Source organism: Bufo bufo, chromosome 3 (assembly GCF_905171765.1).
Source record: "Bufo bufo chromosome 3, aBufBuf1.1, whole genome shotgun sequence".
Taxonomy (NCBI): domain Eukaryota; kingdom Metazoa; phylum Chordata; class Amphibia; order Anura; family Bufonidae; genus Bufo; species Bufo bufo.
In genome coordinates this window covers 33,851,926-33,868,008 of record NC_053391.1, presented here as the reverse complement: position 1 = coordinate 33,868,008, position 16,083 = coordinate 33,851,926, and the positions used below count along the sequence as shown (strand labels likewise).

Here is a 16,083-nt window from a genome sequence, read left to right as displayed (position 1 = left end):
CAGGTTCGGGTCCAGGACGCTCTTCACCAGGGGCCCAGACACGGTCTGTTTGAAAACAATAATCTGCTCTGGGATGTGATGCCCTGGCTTTATCTTTCATTCTCTGTAAGTAATTCTTTACAAAGAAGAAATGAAATTCATAAAGGACAGTACACGAACAACAAGGAGTAGTTGAGTAAATACTCAAGAGATCAAGGGTAATGCATACCTCATCATCTTCTTGCTCCTGATCCATAGAACTTGTATCAGATTCATCCATAGTTTCTTCTGTCTCGGAAATCTGATTAGAAAAATATTTATTTTACATTGTAAACATTTTATGACAATAGACAGCGCTTACTAATACTGTATTCCAAGGCTGGATATCTTGTGGCATAACAGCGCTATCCAAACTACAAATAGCACCATTCTTAGACTGCCTACAGCATGGAATGGTGGGACTTATCACTATTATAATGGCTGGAGTACCACAGGTTGTCTATCCCTTCTTTAGGCTATGGTACCCCTTTGTGACATTTTAGTGATATTTTTAAATAAGCACAATATCTGTTGCCAATAAATTTTGGATAACGGATGTCACTGTAGTCACAGATCAATATCAGATCGGATGACACAACTGACATGAGAAGGGCAGTGGCACATTGCTGTCAGTTTTCGCGATTATCGGGTTTCACGGTAAGGGGTCTTTCATTGGACTGAGTCCCTGCCATTGTCAAGATTCATAATGCTAGGCGTCTCTGCTTGACCTTATTTTGACAGGATAAGATCACTTTACTAGATTATGATTCAGTTTCACAAAGGTCATGCAGAAGCACACAGCATTATCAATGATGATAATACTGGCCGCCTCCTAAGTCAACTATGGTGGATACCTCTTTCCTGTGAAAGATCCCTAACACTGTCACATGTCAAAAATTTACCCCACTACCATTTAGTATTATAACTGATGTTCCATGTTTGTTCCACCAATCTTTATACACAAAAATGGCGCTCTGCTTTCCAACTATTGGTATGCTTCTTCTTGAAATGAAAATACTTTTACCTTGAGAAAAGACATGGATACATCTAATCTCGAGAAATTGAGGTTTGAATCCTCAAAATTGAAATCTTTACAAACAGCCTGGAAAATTTTTATTTTGAATTATTTAACCTCTTCACTACCAAGCCACTTTACACCTTAAATCCCAGGCTGATTTTTGCAAATCTGACATGTGTCACTTTATGTGGTAATAAATTTGGAACGCTTTTATTTATCTAAGCCATTGTTTTCTCGTGACACATTGTACTTCATGACAGTGGTAAATTTCAGTCAATATTTTTCATTTTTATTTATAAAATTTAAGAAAAAATTACAATTTCTCTGCTTTTAAAACAGACAGTGATACCTCATATAATAGTTATTACTTTACATTTCCCATATGTCTACTTCATGTTTGGATCATTTTGTGAATGCCATTTTATTTTTTGGGGACGTTAGAAGGCTTAGAAGTTTAGAAGCACTTTTTAAAAACCAGTTCAGGTCTAGAAGTCACTTTGTGAGGCTTACATAATAGAAACCACCCAAAAATGGCTCCATTTTAGAAACTACACCCCTCAAGGTATTCAAAACTGATTTTAAAAACTTTGTGTACCCTTTAGGTGTTCCGCAAGAATTAAAGGAAAATGTAGAGGAAATTTCGGAATTTAACTTTTTTGGCAGATTTTCCATTTGAATCCATTTTTTTCCAGTAACAAAGCAAGGGTTAACAGCCAAACAAAACTCAATATTTATTACCCTGATTCTGAATTTTACAGAAACACCCTATTTGTGATCGTAAACTGCTGTATGGGCACATGGCAGGGCACAGAAGGAAAGGAGCGCCATATGGTTTTTGGAGGGCAGATTTCACTGGGATAATTTTAAGTTGCCATGTCACATTTGAAGACCCCCTGATGCACCCCTAGAGAAGAAACTCAAAAAAAATGTTCATCTGACAGGTTAGATCATGTGGTATTTTTTATAGAGCAGGTTGTTACGGATGTGACAATACCAAATATACTAGTTTTTTGGGTTATTTGTTTCAGTTTTACATAATAAAGCATTTTTGAACAAAATATTTTTTTGTGTCTCCATATTTTAAAAGCCATAGTTTTTTTTATTTTTTGGGTGACTGTCTTATGTAGGGGCTCATTTTTTTTGGTATGAGACAATGGTTTTATCGGTACTATTTTAGGGTGCATATGACTTTTTGATCGCTTGGTATTACACTTTTAGTGATGTAAGGTGACAAAAAATTGCTTTTTTGACACACTATAAATATTATTTTTACGGTGTTCACCTGAGGGGTTAGGTCATGTGATATTTTTATACAGCAGGTTCTTACGGACGCGGAGATACCTAATATGTATACTTTTTTTATTTTTTTAAGTTTTAAACAATAACAGCATTTTTTAAACAAAAAAAAATCATGTTTTAGTGTCTCCATATTCTGAGAGCCATAGTTTTTTTATTTTTGGGGAGATTGTCTTAGGGAGGATCTCATTGTTTGCGGGATGAGATGATGATTTGATTGGTATGATTTTGGGGTGTGTATGACTTTTTGATCGCTTGGTATTACACTTTTTGTGATGTAAGGTGACAAAAATTGCCTTTTTTATATATATTTTTTTTACGGTGTTCACCTGAGGGGTTAGGTCATGCAGTAATTTTATAGAGCAGATCGTTACGGATGTAGTAATACCTGATATGTATACTTTTTAAATTTATTTAAGTTTTACACAATAATATCATTTTTGAAACAAAAAAATAATGTTTTAGTGTCTCCATATTCTGAGAGCCATAGTTTTTTTTTTTTTTGGACGATTGTATAATTTTTGCGGGATGAGATGACGATTTGACCGGTACTATTTTGGGGTGTGTATGACTTTTTCATCGCTTGCTATTAGGCCTCTTTCACACGGGTGTCATGTTTAGGCTCAGGATGCATCCCGGGTGCATTGCGGCAAACCCGCACGAGTAGGTACGCAATTTCAGTCAGTTTTGACTGCGATTGCGTTCCGTTGTTCGGTTTTTATTGCACGGGTGCAATGCGTTTTGCACGCACATGATAAAAAACTGAATGTGGTACCTGAAGGGTTGTATTTCTTATATAAGCTTATATTTCATCACTATCTATACATTAATACATCATCACGTAACACATAGGGGGTAAAGAGTTCTTGGAAAACTATTTCATAAGAGCTAAGTGTTTTTGCTCACATATAGCCTTGGACTCTGATAAAAGATAAGATAACTGAAATGTGTAGCTGGCTAAGACGTGTGTTACTTTGTAATTGGTTAACTTAAACATCATGTCATTATATTAGGACTATATATGTCTCACGAGATCAATAAAAACTTAGAGTGACTTTGAACAACACTAGAAGAGAAGTGTGTCTTGTGTCAACGTTGCTCTCTCTGGCGCCAGATAAGAATCAAATCAAGCTGAATACTGAAGTCTTGTACCAGGCGTGCAAATAAGAGGGAAAGAAAAAAATATTCCTTACAATTTGGGGGCTTGTGTCCGGGATTGAGAAGGTCATCCTCGGGTCTGGTGAGAAGAGACACTGATTTTTGTCCTTGGGCCAATCCGAGGGCACTGACCACGTCTCGATTCAAGTAAGTACATAAGGGACCCTTAGATAGACTTCGGGTGAAGTACTGTGTCAGGGATACAGTAAGCATAACGTTTTGCCTTAGGACTCAGGGAAGTCCAGTAACAAGGAAAGTGCACTTCAGAGGGTTCAGGGAGCCCCGTAAAAGATCTGTTCCGGGAACAGAAAGGACTCAGGGAAGTCCAGTAACAAGGAAAGTGCACTTCAGAGGGCTCAGGGAGTCCCGTAAAAAATCTGTTCAGGGAACAGAAGGTTTTACAGCTTGATTTGATTCTTAATAAGATATTTGTAGAAGTTTTGCATAATAAGGTGTTTGATAATTGTAGAAGTTTTGCATGATAAGTTGTTTTGTCTAACACAGTTATATAAGGGGAAGTGACAGGCTGGGTCGTAAGTGTACAGCTGTCGTCCCAAGACTAACATTCTGTTTTGTTTTTTGCTATTACTGTTTTGAATTCTTTTTGTAAGAAAATAAGTTTTAATAATGGGTAGTCAAAAATCTAAGACAGAATACCCTAAACCAGAACCAGGAGAAACATGTAAACAATATGTTGCCCGAGTCAGTCCTACAAAGTATTACCTTGTTAACCTATGGGTGGATAATTTGGCAGGCAATGGAAGCGGTAGACCCCTTTCCCAGGGAAGGAGACAATAGCATATATCACATGGACATGGTCAAGGGTCTATGCTTAGGCGACACTGCCGCCTGACCATATTTTGAACCTGACCCTTCATGGGATATGGATTATATGCAGAAAGGAGATAGAAGAACACATGATAGAGGTATTTAAACAAAAGTCTTCATTTCCAGTAGCTGTAGCATGTAAGCAAAAACCCTCATAAAGCGTTACTGATTTCTGGAGGAGATTTATGGATTGCTGGAAATTGGAGGCAGGGCTACCGGTTCTCCAGAATGACAGTCTAATTATTTCCACATTTATTAACAATCTATCTGATAGGCTAATGCTTACAGTAAAACAGAACGTCTCCACGTGGACTTCAGACAGCATAGATCAATTTGAAAAACACCTTTATGAAAAGGAAGCCGCAGGGTGTTTCGACATTAGCAAATCCACTGCCCCCACACATGCGTATGCAGGAAACAGAATGTTATAGAGAAAGTGTGGCCCCGGACAGCAGGTTACCCGGCTGGCAACAGGGATGAAAATCTGTAAGATTCTGTGAAGTTAGAGCTTACAGACTGTGGGCATCAGAACTCCTGTGATGGTGAAGGGGTGGCTCTGGTGAGTGAGAAAACAGAGCAGTGTCAGGAAGTTAATTGATGGCAAGGAAAAAAAAGTGCCCCAGTGTCTGCAATCAGAAAGGGCTTGTGTTAAATGTTCAGAAATGAACTGGTTAAGGTTTGTTACCCTAATGATATGTGAGTGTTTAAATAAGGAAATAGGGAAGACCCATAGCCTGGTCAGTTAATGGATAAGTATTGTACCTAGTGCGAGAAAACACAGTATTGTATGGTGCAGTATCTTTAAGAGTTGAGGAACATTCCTGAGATAAGAGAAACGCAGTGATATAGGGAAGAGGGGGCAGTGAATCATGTAGAGTGAGTGACGATGTGTGCAACACTAAACTAAGACCACATGGTATATAAGATGATATGGGTTTCACAAAATTACTGTATGATTATAACATGTATATTGTCTTCTTATAAGAGTTGATTATTCACAGAGTGAAGACCAGAAGATATTGGAAAAAGCAGCACAAACAGTGACAGACCATTAGCAATTCTGGGTGTGGTGTGGATATCTGTTTCCAGGAAAGCTTTGTTTGTCTGTGCTACAAGTTTTGGAATGTAACAAAGAAATTGTTTGACTGGGTTGGAAGATACATGATTCAGTGGAATGTGAATGGGTGTGGCTCTGAGTTGTAGTGGAGTTGAAAATGTAAGAAGACTGAGAGATGTTTTTAGCAGAGCTGTGTGTGCAATTCAGTTTTTGTATGTATGAGGGCGAGGTTATGAGCTGTTTGTGAAAATGAATACATGAAAATGTGAATGCGTATGGAATACGGTATTTGTTTTCATATAATATGCGCATTGAGAATTTTATTTTATTTTTATTTTTTATGGAAGTTTTTGGTTTTTATTGGTGCCAACAGCATTGATCAAGCTGCACATTTTTTTTATTGAAGTCAATGAAAAGTTTTTATGGGCCCTTTGTGTGTTCATGTCTGTATTGTCAGATCTGTTTGTTTCAATGTTTGCAGTTACGTGTTACATGTTAAGTGTTGTGCTTAACATCTGAGCTCTGTTCTTATGGGCAGTTGGGACACTAATGACAGACAGAAGGAGGACCACAGCGTCCGACTAAAAGGGGTGGACTTAGATGACTAAGAGTAGGAGGATCTGAGCCTTCTATGTGAATTAATGGGGTTTTGACAAAACCTTTCAAAACTGACTTACTACCACTCGAGACCATGGACAGGGAATACATCACAGATCATGTATTTAGCATTATACTAGATTGCCCAGTCAGCCTGTTAGGGAGAGATTTGTTCATTAAGCTTGACTTGCAGGTATCAGCAAAGAATCAGGGCATAAGAGTACACTCAGATCTCATTCCAATCTCTACACCAGTGCCACTGATTCTTGCAAACATACAGGACCACTCAGAACTTAACAACATTAACCCTGCATTATGGTCTTCAAATGAATATGACACAGGATTCATAGATTGCACACTTTACACAGCTACTGCGAAACCAGGTGTCATCTCAGTGTTCCAGAAACAATACCCGCTGTCAAAAGAGAAACTTGATGGACTTAGACCAATGATAGAAGAATTCCTACAAAAGGGAATCCTGGAAGAGGTGATTTCACCCTACAGCACGCCCGTGAATCCAGTGACAAAGGCAGATGGTACTACCCGCTTTGTACAGGATTTAAGGGCCATCAACAACATCATTGTGCCTAAAGCCCCTGTTGTACCTGATGTCACTTAATTATTATCTGCCATTCCAGCAGACGCTGTCTGGTTCAGTGTGATTGATCTGAAAAATGCATTCTTTTCTATCCCAGTTGATAAGATAACCAGACTACTTTTTGCTTTTTCCTTTGACGGACGTCAACTGACCTGGTGCAGACCCCAGGGATATGCTGATTCACCTGTAGTGTACAGCATAGTCCTCCAAGCCACGTTAAAACCATGGTACCCCCCCAAGGTTCTGTGCTGCTGCAATATGTCGATGATCTGTTACTGTGTAGCATGTCAGAGGAGGCCAGCATTCAGGATGGTTTACAATGGTTGTCGGGATGTGGTCACAAAGTGACACTTAAGAAAATGCAATGGTGTAAAATGTAGGTTGAATACTTGGGCTTTGTCCTCACAAAAGGTGAAAGGAGAATCAGCATAGAAAGAGTCCAGTCTATTGCGGGTCTGGTCACCCCGCACACCAAGAAAGAAATGTTATCTTTCCTTGGTATGATAAACTACTGTAGACAATGGATTCCTGATTGCTCCTATTATGACAATGTTTTGAGGCAAGCCACTCTGGACAGAAATCCTGATTTGATTAAATTGTCTTCTGAAATGTACAATGCATTTTATTATACTCATGTCGAGTCCAGGGCTGGGCCTCCCTGACTATTATATGCCCTTCCACATGTTTGCACGCCAAAATTGTAAAACCATGGCGGGTGTACTGACATAAGAAAACGGAGGCAAGTTGCGTCCTTGTGTATTTTTCTCAAAGGTAATGCCCATCCCTGTTCAAGGGATGCCGGCATGTCTGTGTTCTCTTGCAGCCTGTGCTATGATGGTAGAGTTGGCAACTCCTTTCACAATGTGACATTACACCATTTTGCACACTACTCATGATGTTGTAGGCCTACTCAAGGGCATCCACACTCAACACAGCAGGCAGCTGAGCTCATTGCACTCACTAGAGCATATATTCTACATGCTGACAGACCTGTCACCATCTATACTGAGAGTAGGTACGCACATGGGGTAGTGTGGGACCATGGTATGATTTGGCAGAGGAGAGGATTCACGGCAGCAGATGCTAAGGATCATGTCTCACAGGGCAATGCGCTGGAGGATAAGGTGGCGAAATTAGTGGCCAAATGCAACCCCGCAGGTTTGTGTAACCATTGGGAGATGCCATGTCTGGCACCTCCAACCCCTGAGATATTGCAGATGCTTACTGATCTTCAGTGGTATGCCACTGAACAGGAACAGCAAGACTGGTGTTATCCAGTATTGCAGAAAAATCCTAAGACAGGATTAGTCTGCGAAGAGGGGAAGCTATGCATTCCCCAACACAGTGCTTCCATCTTAATAGCACATTTCCACGGAGTAGGACATAAACAGCATTGAGATACTCATGGGTAGGCCTTTCCCCACCCCTTGGGCCCAATAATAGTGCAGGGAGGAGACCTTGATTTAATAAGGGAAGACTATGTCACCAAATTGATACAGGTACTTAACAAAACTGAGGAAAAAAGTTGCTTGCAAGTCTCCCTCTCTTCCACAGGAACCCACCCACCCATACAGGGTGGGGGATGAGGTGGTGGTCGAAACACTGAAGAAAGGAAGAGCTCAAGGTGATTTTGTATATGGCCCACCTACTACCGTGGTTGCAGTAACCAGAACAGCTGTGCTGACTGAACAATCTCCAATTTGGATCCACGCCACCCGAGTGAAGCTTGTGAGAGAAAGAGAGGAGGCAGGAACGGAGGCAGACAGCCTTGGCCTTGAAGAAGGACAGGAGGTACTAACGGGGGCAGACAGCCCTGACCTCCAACGAGGCCCGGAGGTACTAACGGAGGCAGACAGCCTTGACCTCAAAGAAGATACAGAAGGGGTACTAACGGAGGCAGGCAGCCTTGACCCCCAACGAGATGACGCAGTCGGGAAATTCCTCGAGATGGCTGAGATACAGTGCCTTAATAATTGCAATTTTGTGTCTCCTACTTACTGTCCCACGGCTGTGGAACAGACAGACATACCTGAAAACGGAATGCAGGGGGGAAGACAATCTGTGGAAGACAAAGGAGAACTTATGGCTGTACCTGGCCAAAACTCTGAACTTAACTGATTTCTGTCTCCGAACCACTTTATCTGCATCTAACATTTTGGAGACATGTCTGGTAGCAGTCCCCACCCCAGTAGACGTAGGAACGGGGCTCCTACGTTCCCAATCGAATGACACAGATTTGCAGGATCATGATGTTAAATATGGATATGCAAATCCTTATCATGCTTGTTATAACTGTCCTACATATGAGACTCTGCAAAGTAATATGATAGAAATCTAGAAAGTTGTAAAAAGATAGTATCAGGAAAGAATATGCAATGTAATATTACAAAAACAGTACCATCCCTAGACAAACATGTACCTCTACCAACAGGATGGGTATTGGCCTGTGGAAATACTAGTCACACATACATACCGGCCAATATTACAGAGGGGCCCTGTACAATAGCTAGGTTGACATTAACAATGATACCACTAGTCCCAGCAATGCAGACGCGACACACGAGAGACACTTCCCTACAGCTACCAGAAAATTGTGACTATAATGTGAATCTCCTCTCTAGAGCAGAATACATGAGTTTAGGGGTATCTATGATAGGGGTACCGGGGTTGGCCATATATAACCACAGGACAATATCAAAACTTGCCTGTTTTATGGTAAAACAGATAAATGTCACTAGAGCAATTCTGCAAAATATGCTGCTGGATATACAATCATATAAAAAGGCTACCTTGCAGAATAGGGCAACTATTGACTATTTATTGCTTCAACATGGTATAGGATGCTCAGCGTTCGCAGGGATGTGTTGTTTCAATTTATCAGATCACTCCCGTGGAATAAAAGATAAAATAGGCCAACTAGAAGAGATGATAAAACATATAAAACAAGTTGTTGACCAAGGTTGGTGGGACTGGCTTTTTGGCTGGATACCTGACTTTGGTCAAATAAGGTATGTTTTAGGAGTGGCATTTGCCGTGATCGCTGCAATAGTGTGTCTCTGCTGTTGTCTATAGTGTGTGCCCTACCTTCTTACCATATGTAAAAATGTGGCCGAAAGAGGGGTACACTCAACATTCCTCTTTACTCCGGTAGAGGTAAAAGAGGTAAACACAACCCCAACAAAGCCTCAGGATTATACTCCTGAAGGGTATATGGAATATCTAAAGGCTTAAAAGCAAACTAAGGAAAAACAAGAAAGAACAAAATGAAAAAAAAAAACCACATTCTATAGAAATATGTAGATGGTTTTTAAGAGGGGATTGAAGGGTTTTATTTCTTATATAAGCTTATATTTCATCACTATCTATACATTAATACATCATCACGTAACACATAGGGGGTAAAGAGTTCTTGGAAAACTATTTCATAAGAGCTAAGTGTTTTTGCTCACATATAGCCTTGGACTCTGATAAAGATAAGATAACTGAAATGTGTAGCTGGCTAAGACGTGTGTTACTTTGTAATTGGTTAACTTAAACATCATGTCATTAGATTAGGACTATATATGTCTCACGAGATCAATAAAAACTTAGAGTGACTTTGAACAACATCAGAAGTGTGTCTTGTGTCAACGTCGCTCTCTCTGGCAAGTGGATGAGGCGAGTTAAATTTTTTATTTTATTTTTTAACCCCTCCAGCCCAATTTTACTTAACATTCTATATTAAGAATGCTATTATTTTCCCTTATAACCATGTTATAAGGGAAAATAATAATGATCGGGTCCCCACCCCGATCGTCTCCTAGCAACCGTGCGTGAAAATCGCACCGCATCCACACTTGCTTGCGGATGCTTGCGATTTTCACGCAGCCCCATTCACTTCTATGGGGCCTGCGTTGCGTGAAAAACGCACAAAATAGAGCATGCTGCGATTTTCACTCAACGCACAAGTGATGCGTGAAAATCACCGCTCATGTGCACAGCACCATAGAAAAGAATGGGTCCGGATTCAGTGCTGGTGCAATGCGTTCACCTCACGCATTGCACCCGCGCGGAAATCTCGCCCATGTGAAAGAGGTCTTGCACTTTTTGTGATGGCTTTTTTGACACTTTTTTTTTTTTTTTACGGTGTTCATCTGAGGGGTTAGGTCATGTGGTATTTTTATAGAGCAGGTTGTTATGAACGCGGCAATACCTAATGTCTGCTTTTATTGTGTTAAATGTAAAAAAAATAGTTTTGAAACAAAAAAATAAAGTTTTGCAAAAAAAAGTTTCAAGTAAAAAAATTTAAAAAGCGTCCTTTTCCTAATATAAAGTAAAAAAAATGTGCAACACCAAGCGATCAAAAAGGCGTATGCCCCCCAAAATAGTACCAACCCAACCGTCACCTCAACCCGCAAAAAATGTGCCCCTACCTAAGACAATCGCCCAAAAAATAAAAAAAAATATGGCTCTCAGACTATGGAGACACTAAAACATGATTTTTTTTAACTTCTTTTATCACTTTATTTTTTGTCCCTCTCTGGGACTTCAACTTTTGGTGGTCTGATCCCCTTTACAATGCATTACAATACTTCCGTATTGTAATGCATTGGCTGTAAGTGTATTATTAGTGTAATACAGAGGGCTGGATCTCACAGGCTGTCACGGAATGCAGCCACGATGCCTAAGGAAGGCATCGAGCTGCGTTCCCTGCCATTGGGTCCCCGTCACAGCAGCACAGGGACCCGATGGCCACCCCGCACCCGGCTGGATTCCGCACGTGCCACAGTCAGCGCTGAACGCTGCAGTGCGAGGGTTAATGCGCCGACATCAGTGTTTTCACAGATGCCGACGTATGGAGCAGGGACCCGGCTGTCAGTGACTGCCGGGTCTGTGCCGCTGATCGGGCACTGGGATTTCTGACCGCGTTAAATGACTAACTTTGATTTTCAATTTCAAAATTTACCAATGTAAAACCTGTTGTTTGAGATGTCTATTAAAAAAATATAAATTCCGTATTTTTCGCTTTATAAGACGCACTCCCCCCCCCCAAGGTGGGTGGGAAAGCCAGTGCGTCTTATAAAGAAAATGTGCCAAAAATCATTGTGGCCGGTACATTGTTTATGTTACCCTGGACCTTGAAGTGTGGGAAGTGTGGGGCGGGCAGCGGCATTGAAGCAGTCAGTGAAGCTAAGTGCCGCCAGCCTGCCTGTTGTCACTGTGATTTCGTAGTAAAGAGGTCACAGAGAGGCACGAAGCATTATCAGTCATGTTAATGCTCCGTGCCTCTGCAGTCTGCATCGGGTCTTGGCACTCTTTCACGGAGCGGATGCCACGCACGGCATCCGCTCGTGTGAACCCAGCCTTAGAGTTTTTTTTTCTGTTACGGCCTTCACCGAGCGGAAATATTTTTTAATATTTTAATAGCTCACACTTTTTGAGACATGCCGATATGTAATATGTTTATTCTTTATTGTTTGTAAATTTTATATGTAAAACTGGGAAGGGGGCCATTTAAACTTTTTTTTTATTTTTTTAAACTTTTTATTTAATAACTATTTCTTCCCTTAGGGACTAGAACCTGGATCTTTTCATCCCTTGTGCTATTCACTCTGATAGAGATCTCTCAGGGTGAACAGGATCTTGCACATCTCCCTGCTGCCCTGGGCTCTGTACACACAGCAGCAGGGAGCTGAACATGGCAGCCAGGGCTTCAGTAGCGTCCTGGCTGCCATGGTAACGATCTGAGCCCCAGCAGTGTAATCTGCCACTGCCACCACTGGAGGGGATGGGACCCTGTGATCACCATATAACAATGGGGAGGGACGACAACGACACTTGTGGCCAGTGATAATGGGGAGGGGGGACGACGACACTTGTGGCCAGTGATAATGGGGGGGGGAAGAGGCTTTGGGGGGGCACACTGCACCACCAATGAATGTAACTAAAGAGGACCTTTCGTGGGTCCAAAGAATATGAACTTAGTAGCAGGCTGCATAGAGCGGCGCCCAGGGATCTAAGTGCACTTACTATTATTCCTGGGCGCCGCTCCGTTCACCCGCTGTGGCCCCCGGTATTTTCAACATTCAGAGCAAGGAGGAGGAGACGCCAGTGTCTCTCTGTCTCCCTGATGGCAGCGCTGTCCAATCAGAGCGCAGAGCTCAGAGCCAGGGAGAAAAAAAAAACTCCCTCGCTCTGAGCTCTGATTGGACAGCGCTGCTGTCATGGAGACGGAGAGACACTGGCGTCTCCTCCTCCTTGCTCTGAATGTTGAAAATACCGGGGGCCACAGCGGGTGAACGGAGCGGCGCCCAGGAATAATAGTAAGTGCACTTAGATCCCTGGGCGCCGCTCTATGCAGCCTGCTACTAAGTTCATATTCTTTGGACCCACGAAAGGTCCTCTTTAACTCATTTATACAAGTGTCTGCAGCGGTATCACAGACCCGGCCTCAATAACAGGGCATGCGATCTGAGGGGTTAATTGCCGCGGATCGCATGCCCTGTTATTGAGGCCGGGTGCCGGGTCTGTGATACCGCTGCCTATACTTATGTTTTACATTCATTGGTGGCGCAGTGGCCACAGCTCCTCCCCTCCTCCTCCCCTGCTATCTCCCCATTGGTGGTAGTGGCGGCCGCGTCACAGTGGAGAGGGAGGGACTCCTTCCTTCTCCACTGTGCACTGTGCTAGTGAAGAGAACGTAGGCTGCGCAGGATCGCGGCGGTACAGTCGCAAATGGCGACAAGACTAAAAAATCTTGTCGCCATCTGCAAATTTTAAGGCGCATTGGCGACCGTTTTGGTCGCCATCTGGAGCCCTGGGACCCGATCATTATTATTTTCCCTTTATAACATGGTTATAAGGGAAAATAATAGCATTCTGAATACAGAATGCATAGTACAATAGGGCTGGAGGGGTTAAAAATAATAATATTTAACTCACCTTGATCCATTGATTAGTGGGTCTGCAGATCCCCCATAACAGTGTGACATCCACAGATCCCCCACAGAATCAAACAACGCAAGTGTGAAAGTACCCTAAGTAAGGTTCTACATCGGCATACCCAGCTCTGCTGGATGAAAATGCAGCAATACTGTGTATTGTGATGTAGCACCTTACTTTACTAGTATGAGCTAGTAGGTTTCTGTCTATGACATACAGCAGGGCAGTATTTGTAGCTATAGTTAGACAGCCACAGTGCTGGTGGGGAAAGGGAATAGACCGATGTAGCAGAGCTGTTTATGAGGCGATTCAGCCACAGTGCTGGTGGTGGAGGGAAATAGACAGGTGTAGCAGAGCTGTATATAAAGCTGTTCAGACACAGTGCTAGTGGGAGAGTGGAAGAAAGATGTAGCAGAGCTGTATATGAAGTGATTTAAACACAGTGCTAGCGGGGGAGTGGAAGACAGATCTATCAGAGCAGTATATAGAGTGGTTCAGGGAAGAGAGATGTAGCAGAGCTGTATGTATAGCGATTCAGGGAAGACAGGTGTACTAGAGCTGTATATGAAGCTGTTCAGCCACAGAGCTAGTGGGGGAGGGGAATAGACAGTTGTAGCAGAGCTGTATATGCAGTGGTTCAGCCTCAATGCTGGTGGGAGAAAAAGACATGAAGCAGACCTGTATATGAAGCTGTATAGACACAGTGCTAGTGGGGGAGTGGAATAAAGATGTAGCAGAGCGGTATAGGAAGCCATTCAGCCAAAGTGATGTTAGGGGACTGGGGAAGACAGATGCACCTACCATGGCTCTCTGAGGGATGATTCCCCAGCAGGAGGGAGGGGCTTCACAGACACTGCAGGCAAAGACTGATCTCATACTACTGAGTTCTCACTGTGATGTCTAGAGATGAGCAAATTTCATATTTTAAAATTCGTTCACACTTCGTTTGGTGGTAAAAGGTGAATTGCGTTATGGATTCCGTTACCACGGACCATAAAGCAATTCTATGACGCAATGCATAACGGAAACGGGGCGGATCCGTAATGCAGGCCATAGACCTCTATTATGACTGAATGAATAACTGAATGCCTCTAAAGGCATTCCGTCATAGAATTGCGTTATGGTCCATGGTAACGGAATCCATAACGCAATTCACCTTTTACCACCAAACAAAGTGTGAACGAATTTCATAAGCGGAAATTCACTCATCTCTAGTGATGTCATAAAGAGGCGTGGCCGGCCTTCACTCAAACTGCCTAAGCCACGCCCGGCCTTAGAAGCAGGAAACCAGGAAGTGAACAGCAGAGCCGGTGTTCCGTGAGATTTCCCTACCCTTCCTGTTGTGACGCGGCCGCACCGGACATGACGTTCCAGCTTTGGAAGGAGGTGTGCCTCACCACGCAGGCGCACAACGACGGGGTAGGGAAATTTCACACCAGAGTTGTTGAGAAGCAATGCACTTGTGCCGTACATCTCAGCTGGACACCGGCCGACAGTGCGCATGCGCTGGGAGCCTCACCAGCGGTTAGGGTAGGAATAAAATTACGGGCCTGTGCGCAAGCGCGGCTAACTACAGAACATCCATCCAATTACCGCGCCTGCGCAGTGTGGGGGTAGGGACAGGGGCGTAGCTAACGGCTCATGGGCACTGGTGCAAGAGTTCAGCTTGGGCCCCCCTTCACTCAGAGCGTTGTGTGTCTTCTTATGTGGCACAAGGGTCTTTGGGCCCCCTCAGGCTCCTAGGCCTGGTAGTGACTGCTACCTCTGCACCCCCTATAGCTACGCCCATGGGTAGGGAGATCTAATGACCATTTGTTCTGTTAAATCTCTCTACCACTCACTGCACACGCGCAGTGTCTGATCATCTGGAGCATCCTGACTGTTCTATCAGGTCAGTCTCTCCCTGCTCCCAACACTCTCAGACATGTGGGGTCTGCGCAGTATATGGGGGGCTGTCTGCGCAGTATATTGGGGGGTCTGCACAGTATATTGGGGGGTCTGCACAGTATATGGGAGGGGTCTGCACAGTATATTTTGGGGCGGTCTACGCAGTATATTGGGGGGTGTCTGTGCAGTATATTGGGGGTGTCTGTGCAGTATATTGGGGGGTGTCTGTGCGGTATATGGGGTGCTGTCTGTGCAGTATATGTGGGGCTGTCTGCGCAGTATATTGGTGCTGTCTGCGCAGTATATGGGGGGTGTCTGCACAGTATATAGGGGGTGTCTGTGCAGTATATGGGGGGCTGTCTGTGCAGTATATGGGGGGCTGTCTGTGCAGTATATGGGGGGCTGTCTGTGCAGTATATGGGGGGTGTCTGCGCAGTATATAGGTGGTGTCTGTGCAGTATATAGGTGGTGTCTGTCCCTTAACTAACATAGTAACGCTATTAGCTAATGGAAACTAAAGGGTTAACCTATTTCTTGAATATAGAAATATTAGAGTGAATAAAAATATACATATATATGAAAAATAAAAGGTTAACTTACCTGGAGAAAGGGAAGGAGGAAATCAATCCTTTCCGGTATCTTGTAAAAAACGTCCCCCCTAAAAAATGAGGATAAAAAGAATAATAATGAGATATCAAATAAAAT

At 42.9% G+C, this 16,083-nt stretch overlaps 1 long non-coding RNA gene across 1 annotated transcript; it reads right to left on the bottom strand.

Moving 5' to 3' along the window:
* Nucleotides 1-209: 209 nt before the first annotated feature.
* On the bottom strand, nucleotides 210-14,329 carry LOC120993196. Its single transcript, XR_005777161.1, has 3 exons — nucleotides 14,293-14,329; nucleotides 1,043-1,120; nucleotides 210-280 (listed from the first exon to the last, which is right to left on the bottom strand). It is a non-coding gene; the product is annotated as an uncharacterized LOC120993196 (long non-coding RNA).
* Nucleotides 14,330-16,083: the final 1,754 nt, after the last annotated feature.